General features: G+C 38.2%; 1 pseudogene; it reads right to left on the bottom strand.

The window, feature by feature from the left end:
- Positions 1-983: 983 nt before the first annotated feature.
- LOC120854103 lies at positions 984-2,932 on the bottom strand (annotated as a pseudogene).
- Positions 2,933-7,908: the final 4,976 nt, after the last annotated feature.

The following is a 7,908-nucleotide window of genomic DNA, read 5'->3' as shown; positions in this document are numbered from 1 at the left end:
CAAAAGCATCAATTCTTCTGTGCTCAACCTTCTTCACAGTCCAACTCTCACATCCATACATGACCACAGGAAAAACCATAGCCTTCACTAGACAGACCTCAGTTGGCAAAGTAATGTCTTTGCTTTTGAATATACTATCTAGGTTGGTCATAACTTTCCTTCCAAGGAGTAAGTGTCTTTTAATTTCATGGCTGCAGTCACCATCTGCAGTGATTTTGGAGCCCAAATAAATAAAGTCTGACACTATTTCCACTGTTTCCCCATCTATTTCCCATGAAGTGATGGGACCAGATGCCATGATCTTCGTTTTCTGAATGTTGAGCTTTAAGCCAACTTTTTCACTCTCCACTTCCACTTTCATCAGGAGGCTTTTGAGTTCCTTTTCACTTTCTGCCATAAGGGTGTTGTCATCTGCATATCTGAGGTTATTGATATTTCTCCCAGCAATCTTGATTCCATCTTGTGTTTCTTCCAGTCCAGCGTTTCTCATGATGTACTCTGCATATAAGTTAAATAAGCAGGGTGACAATATACAGCCTTGACGTACTCCTTTTCCTATTTGGAACCAGTCTGTTGTTCCATGTCCAGTTCTAACTGTTGCTTCCTGACCTGCATACAGATTTCTCAAGAGGTAGATGAAGTGGTCTGATAGTCCCATCTCTCTGAGAATTTTCCACAGTGATGCATAAAAAGGATATTGTTCCACATCACTATAGAAAGCTTCTTTGTTCGTTTAGTTGGTTGTGTAGTACTCCATTGCATGGATGGCAGTACCACATTCTTCATTTAACTAATTCTTTATTGATAGCCTTTTGGTTGTTTCTGATCTTGTTTTTGCCTTTTCTTGCACTTTATTTTGTATTCCCACCACAATAATGGCTAATTTAAACATAAACCATAGAGGGATCCTGAAAAGGTGGCAGCAAAGTAATGAATGTGTCAAAGACTGAGGGTCAGGTCAGGTGAGGCATCAGCGAACCGTCTTAACAGCTCTTGAAGTTGCTGGTAGGTTGGAGCTGCTGGTGGTAGACCACTGGATGGATCTTGAAACCGTAGAGTTTGGTCACAATCTGGTTGGTGGGCCTCTTTGTTCAGTAATTGGGTGTACCGTGAAGAGCATGTGAGGGAAACCAGGGCCAAGGTAGATGCCATCCATGTGTTGGTGCCTCAGTGACTTATGTGTGTACACATCCAAGCATTTGAGGCAGTAGAGCTTACCATGGCCTCGGCTGGGATGTCTGAAAGGCCACTGGGAAGCTTTGGTTGGTTTCCACAGTACACACAGGCTCAGTAGCCAAAGTCTTCCTGTTGGTACTCTTCAAACATCTGGGCAATGCCACAGTTGATGAGGATGTATTGTTATTCAGTCACTAAGTTGTGTCTAACTTTTTGTAATCCTATGGACTGCAGCACACCAGGCTTCTCTGTCCTTCACTATTTCCTAGACTTTGCTCAAATTCATTTCCATTGAGTCAGTGATGCTATCTAACAATTTCATCCTTTGCTGCCACCTTCTCCTTTTGCCTTCAATTTTCCTAGCATCAGGGTCTTTTCCAATGATTCAGCTCTTTGCATCAGGTAGCCAAAGTATTGGAGTTTCAGCTTTAGCATCTGTCCTTCCAATGAATATTCAGGGTTGGTTCCCTTTAGGATTGACTGGTTTGCTCTTCAAGGGACTGTCAAGAGTCTTCCCTATCACCGCAATTCAAAAGCATCAATTCTTCCTCAGTACTCAGGCTTTTTTCTGGTCCAGCTCTCACATCCATACATGACTACTGGAAAAACCATAGCTTTGACTATAAGGACCTTTCTTGGCAAAGTCATCTCTCTGTTTCTTAATACACTGTCTAGGTTTGAAATAGCTTTCTTTCCAAGGAGGAAGTGTCTTTTAATTTTGCAGTGATTTGGGAGCTCAAGAATAAAGTCTGTCATTGTTTGCACTTTTCTCCCCTTCATTTGCTATGAAGTAATGAGACCAGATGCCATGATCTTAGTTTTTTGAATGCTGAGTTTTAAGCTAGATTTTTCACTCTTCTCTTTCACCCTCAAGAGGCTCTCTAGTTCCTCTTCACTTTCTGCCATTAGATGGTATCATCTGCATATTTAAGGTTTTTGATATTTCACCTGGCAATCTTGATTCCAGCTTGATACATCCAGCCCAGCATTTTGAATGAGGTACCCTGCATAGAAGTTAAATAAGCAGAGTGACAATATACAGCCTTGACATACTTCTTTCCTAATTTTGAACCAAACCATTGTTCCATGTCCAGTTCTAATTGTTGCTTCTTGACCTGCATACAGGTTTATCAGGAGACAGATAAGATGGTCTGGTATTCCCATTTCTTGAAGAATTTTCTACAGTTTGTTGTGATCCACACAGTTAAAGACTTTAACATAATCAATGAGGCAGAAAGAGATGTTTTTTCCTGGAATTCCCTTGCTTTCTCCACGATCCAACAAATGTGGTCAATTTGATCTCCTGTTCCTCTGCCTTTTCTAAACTCAGCTTTTACATCTGGAAGTTCTCAGTTCATGTACTGCTGAAGCCTAGCTTGAAGAATTTCAAATATAAAGTGAGGATATAGCAGGTGTGGGTCCATCTGTAAAGCATGTTTGCTGCCTTTTCAGTCAGGTCATTCTTGTTGGTGTTGTCTTCCAACTCCCTAACCAGCTCCAGGTTCCAGATCATATGTAGTCTATAGTGAGGCACCTTCTCATTGAGTCCAGTGACACTGAATTTATCCTAGATGTAGTCTTCATCCGCTAAACCGAAGAATTCATTGCTAAGGAGCCCACAGAACCAGGAAATCCAGAATACCTCCTCTGAGCTGCTAGTGTTCATGTGACTGGACAGGAGCTGGGACCAGGAAGCCTGGGGGTGGGGTGGAGGAGGGGGCAGAGGGAAAGGAAGTTTCTGCTTCCAAGGAACCATGGCGATGGCTACAACACAGCCTGCAGACCCAACTGCAGTCTCTAATCTTTTTTATATTTAAACAGTTATAACCCAGGATCTCACCTGCTTCTTTTAAGTCTACTGCATTGGCAGGCAGGTTCTTTACCACTAGCACCACCTGGGAAGCCCTTTATTACAAACAATGCATCAACCAAAAAAACCTCATAGGAGTCGTTCTCAAACATACAAGTGTACTCATGGGACAAATACCTAGAGGTGGAATTGCTTTACAGATGGAGACGTGTTTGTAATTCCTGCTGCCATTAATCAAAGTGCATTCCTACCAGTTTTTACCCATTTATACTGTTACCAGCAAGTAATAGAGTGCCAGTCTCTGTATACCCTTGCACACAAGTTATCACACTTTGAGGATTTTATAAATTTGGTTGACTAGAAATTTTATAACAGTGTTGTCCTAATATAAATTAATCTTATTATGAGTGTACTGAACATCTCTTTATATGCTTAATTGTATCCTCTTTTATTTCATTTTACTGGTCTTGTCCCAACTTTTTGATTGGAAATTTAACTTCTTTATTTATATTTATTCTCATTTGTTAATATTTTTAGGGCATTAAAATATTTCTAAATATTGACTCTGTCCCTAAAATTCTTTATTATTATTATTATATTCTCACATTTTTAATTTTTGACCTTATCTCATTACTTTCCCATCCATGGAACAGGGATTTTGTTATTTGAATTTGTAAAAATTTACAGTTTTACAGTGTTGACATTAGGTGACATACAATTTCTACATTTAGAGAATGTATGGAAGTTTTAGGGTGATAACATGTTAGTTTGGGCACCTATGAGAATATTATGTATTCTTTATTCTTAGAATTTAAAATTCAACCTATGTCTATTACATAGCTCTTGGTAACCAAGGTGCATCTATTAGATATACCTTATTTTACTTGCAAAATGTACACTGTTACTTGTGTTTTATACACTAGAGGTATCATGGATTAAGAGTAGTGAACATTGCACTACAGAGAATGACTTCATATTGTTCTATGTAGTATTTAATCTCAGTATGGACTTAGGGATTCTTCCTATATACAAAGTATTCCAACTCATTACTGTTCTTAATTATTTTTATGTTCATATTGCTCCATATTCAGGAACTCCTTCAACCGAGACCTTGTATTTTGGGACTTCATCTCCTTCAGTGAAAACACATACATCCATCTTCATTTTTAGCACCTCCTCACTACTCACTTTGTTATACAAGAGGTTTCAGGTTCAGGTTCTACTTTTCTTTCTCCAGCATTAGAATCAGCTATTTCTCCAAGGTATCCTGTCTCCTTGTAGTGGGGAAAAGTATTTAAAAACCAGGATATGGATGCTCTGCATTCTCCTTGCTCCTCCTCATACACCATTGTTTCTAGACCCTTTCAGTGGATGTATATTTATAGATATACATATCTATATAAGCAATTTTCCTAGGGAAAGAGTGGAAATAGAAAGCATTAGAATTTAAACCTAATCCTGTTCTTTTTCAAAGGCTCAGCTGTCAACTTGTTTTTCCATTTATTTAATACGCATTTACTTTTTACTTATACTTTTTAAAAAATTTAATTTATTCAAACTGAAAAAGAAACCCACAGTATATCCATTTCTTCCACTCCCTCTGACCCTCACCTTTGGCTACCACCAATCTGTTCTTTGAATCTATTATCTCAAATGGTAAAAGTACAATAGATTTAAGTAAATAAATTTAAGTAAAATACATTATTTATATTGATTTTACCTGTTTATTTTTACTTCTATTAATGTGGCTACTATAAAATTTAAAATTACATATGTGGTCCATATACAGAATAAACAGTGATACACTAGAGGGTAAAAGCATGAGGATCCAGAAAACAAAAACTGCTAGAGAACACTTAGCCCACAAACTTCCCTTGTTTGTCTGTGCAATGTTTAAGCGAATTTAATTAGTAGAAAGAATTTTTATACATAGTAAATATATATTTTATAATATCATTTTGGAAATATTGATACCTGGCTTCTTTAGAAAAAATAGAAAATATGGTAGAAACACATTCATAAATTCACTTTGTGTGGCAAAAGTTTAGTGAAACTGACAGTGTCTAGCCTCATTTAAAGATCTTCATTTTGCACAGTCCAACTGCCAAAAAAAAAAAAAAAAGAAAGAAAGAAAAGAAATCACTCTACCAGACCTCTGAAGACATTCATGTTTGAAATCCTTGAGGCATATGACAGGATGATGTAAAAGAAGTAAGGATTTTATCCACGAAATTTGTTCTGGCAAATGTTCTCTACATTGGGTGGTTTCCATTCTTCTAGCTACAAAATTGATCAACATTTTATAAGGTAAAATTCCAGTGAGCATTTTAACAACTGCTCATAAATTGGGCAACAAAACCAGAACATCTTGTGTGTGGTACAGAAAATTCTAATTATATTTAATGTCAAGTCTACTCCTTTAAATCCGAAGAAACTCCCAGGTTTCTCTGCACTATTGGCCTACATGACAGGCTTTAATTAGCACAGATTTTTCACATTCATGGATAGATTAGAAATTTAGAAGTACTTAATGGAAAAGGTCTTTTACCTTGACCAGTCTGAAATTGCAGTTAGAGGACATTTGCTTGCTCTAAAGGCTGACTGCATACAAATATATGAATATTAACACGTGCATCCAAAAATGAAGTTTTAGGATTTTTACCAAAGGAATATTTATTTTGATCTGTTAACACCCTTGAAAATGTGAGTGGCACCTCTATGTAATAACTATGAATTAAATATAACTAGATTGTTTGGCATCCATTCAGGCATCATAGCTTTACTTTTGCCTGCTGAATTAAAGAAAATGAGGTGAAAAAAATGATCTTATTCATCTTCTACTCTAGCTTGCTCCATATATGTAATTTCCAGATGTAAAAAAAAACAAAAAACAAAAAACAGAAACCACAATGAAATAGAACTGGGAGGCCAGAAGGGGGAGCTCCCATCCTCTGAGATGACAGCAGACTTCAACAGGGAGAAGAAAGGCCTCTCTTTCCTGGCAAGGATTCGGCCAATGAAAAGCCATGGACTCTTGCTTATTTTAAATCTCCCAACTTCCTTTCCTATCTATAAAAGTATTCTCCTTCTCTTGCTCTGAGGAGACTTGCACATTGCTCACCAGGGTTGCAGATTCAGACCTGCAATTCTCTGTAACTCCTACGTAAACCCATCCTTGCTGGAGAAATACCTGGCATTCTGTTAGTTTCAGGTCAACATTTTAGTGGCCTGTAAGGGGGCCAGAGAAGACTCCCAAAGATTCCAGGGCTGGTGAGCAAATAGATTAGGTACTCCACAATTAGAGCCCATTGTCACTCACTGATTTTCTCATCAACCTTGAAGGTGAAGGTAAACCTTTCTTCTGAATCTGATATCATGCCCTCTTTGGCTCTGAAGCTCTCCAGGCTTCATTTGTTGCTGTTGTTCAATTATGTCTGACTATTTGTGATCTTATGGACTGAAGCACGCCAGGCTTCCTTGTACTTCACCATATCCCGGAGTTTGCTCAAACCCATGTCCATTGAGTCAGTGATGCCAGCCAATCAACTCATCCTATGTTGCCCCCTTCTTCTCCTATCTTCAATCTTCCCCATCATCAGGGTCTTTTCCAGTGAGTGGCTCTTCACATCATGTGGGCAAAAGTATTTGAGCTTCAGCTTCAGCATCAGTCCTCTCAATGTATATTCAGGGTTGATTTCCTTTAGGATTGGCTTCACTTGGGGTCTATTTAAAGATTTCATCTTTCTGTTTAAGGCCTTGATTTGTATTTGAGTACTTGTTTGGCATTTTTGTCTTGCTTGATATCAGACTGCTTAACTGATAACCTTTAGCCTATTCCCTTCAGAAAAGGAGCTGCTTCTTTTAAAGTTGGCTAGCTTTTGTCATATTCCTTCAGGAACAGGGGTTGTTTCAATGAAATAGTACTCAGTTTCTCAGCCTTATCCTCTTACCTTTTTTAATAGTCTTTTTAAACACTTTTTTTTTTAAATTTTAATTTGTTCTTTTGGTCACACCACCACAAGGCATGTGGAATCTTAGTCCCCTGACCAAGATCAAACCTGTGCCCCATGCATTGGAAGCATGGAGTCTTAACCATTTACAACCAGGGAATTTTCCTGGCTATTCCTTTGGAAGAGCTATTCTCTGGAATATGATTGAAAAAGCCTTCTTTATGGGTCCTCTGGAAGTGAGATCTTTCTTTTGAATTGGCTGGGATAGGCTTGCAAGTTGTATGCACTGAGCTATTTGTGCCGTACGCTGGTTACACAGTTTAAAAAGTATTCTTTACCCTACAGGAAAAACTTCTAGGAAATGGGATCCCTATTATCCAAGTATTAAAAGTCTTGATCCTTCCTCATATACAATTATAACCAAGTGGATCAACCTCATTAAAGGCAATTTAGAATAGCAGTGACCATTATGGGAAAATTTTGAAATTCTCAAACTTAATTTCCTTAAAACTGATTTGGACTACAATAGCCCCAAAATTTTCAGAACTGAGGAACGTTTATTTCAATTGATATTTTGAGACTTTCCAAAGTTGTCAGAAGTCTAAAATTGCCTCTCCACAAAAATAAGATTTTAAGATTAATTGAGGCATATAAATGATTAAAGAAAGATAAAATGAATTCCAAAGCCTCAGTCCCATTTTCCTTTGCTTCTTTGTATCAGGCTCTGCTTTGGGCACCAACAGTTCTCTCTCCCTTGGCTTCTTGTGGCCAGAGTCAGCGATCTTCCTTCTTTCCTTTTAGACTGCCTATGCTCCACTGGAGCAGGAAATGACAACCTACTGCAGTTTTCTTGCCTGGAAAATCCTGTGGACAGAGGAGCTTGGTGGGCTGCCGTTCATGGGATTGCAAAGAGTCGGACACAACTGAGCACACACAGACGCATCCACTATATCCTCAATTCCCTCATGCTAA

This window comes from Oryx dammah, unplaced genomic scaffold, assembly GCF_014754425.2.
Source record: "Oryx dammah isolate SB20612 unplaced genomic scaffold, SCBI_Odam_1.1 HiC_scaffold_27, whole genome shotgun sequence".
Lineage (NCBI taxonomy): Eukaryota > Metazoa > Chordata > Mammalia > Artiodactyla > Bovidae > Oryx > Oryx dammah.
The sequence above is the reverse complement of the archived record's forward strand: the minus strand, read 5'-3'. Positions and strand labels throughout refer to the sequence as shown.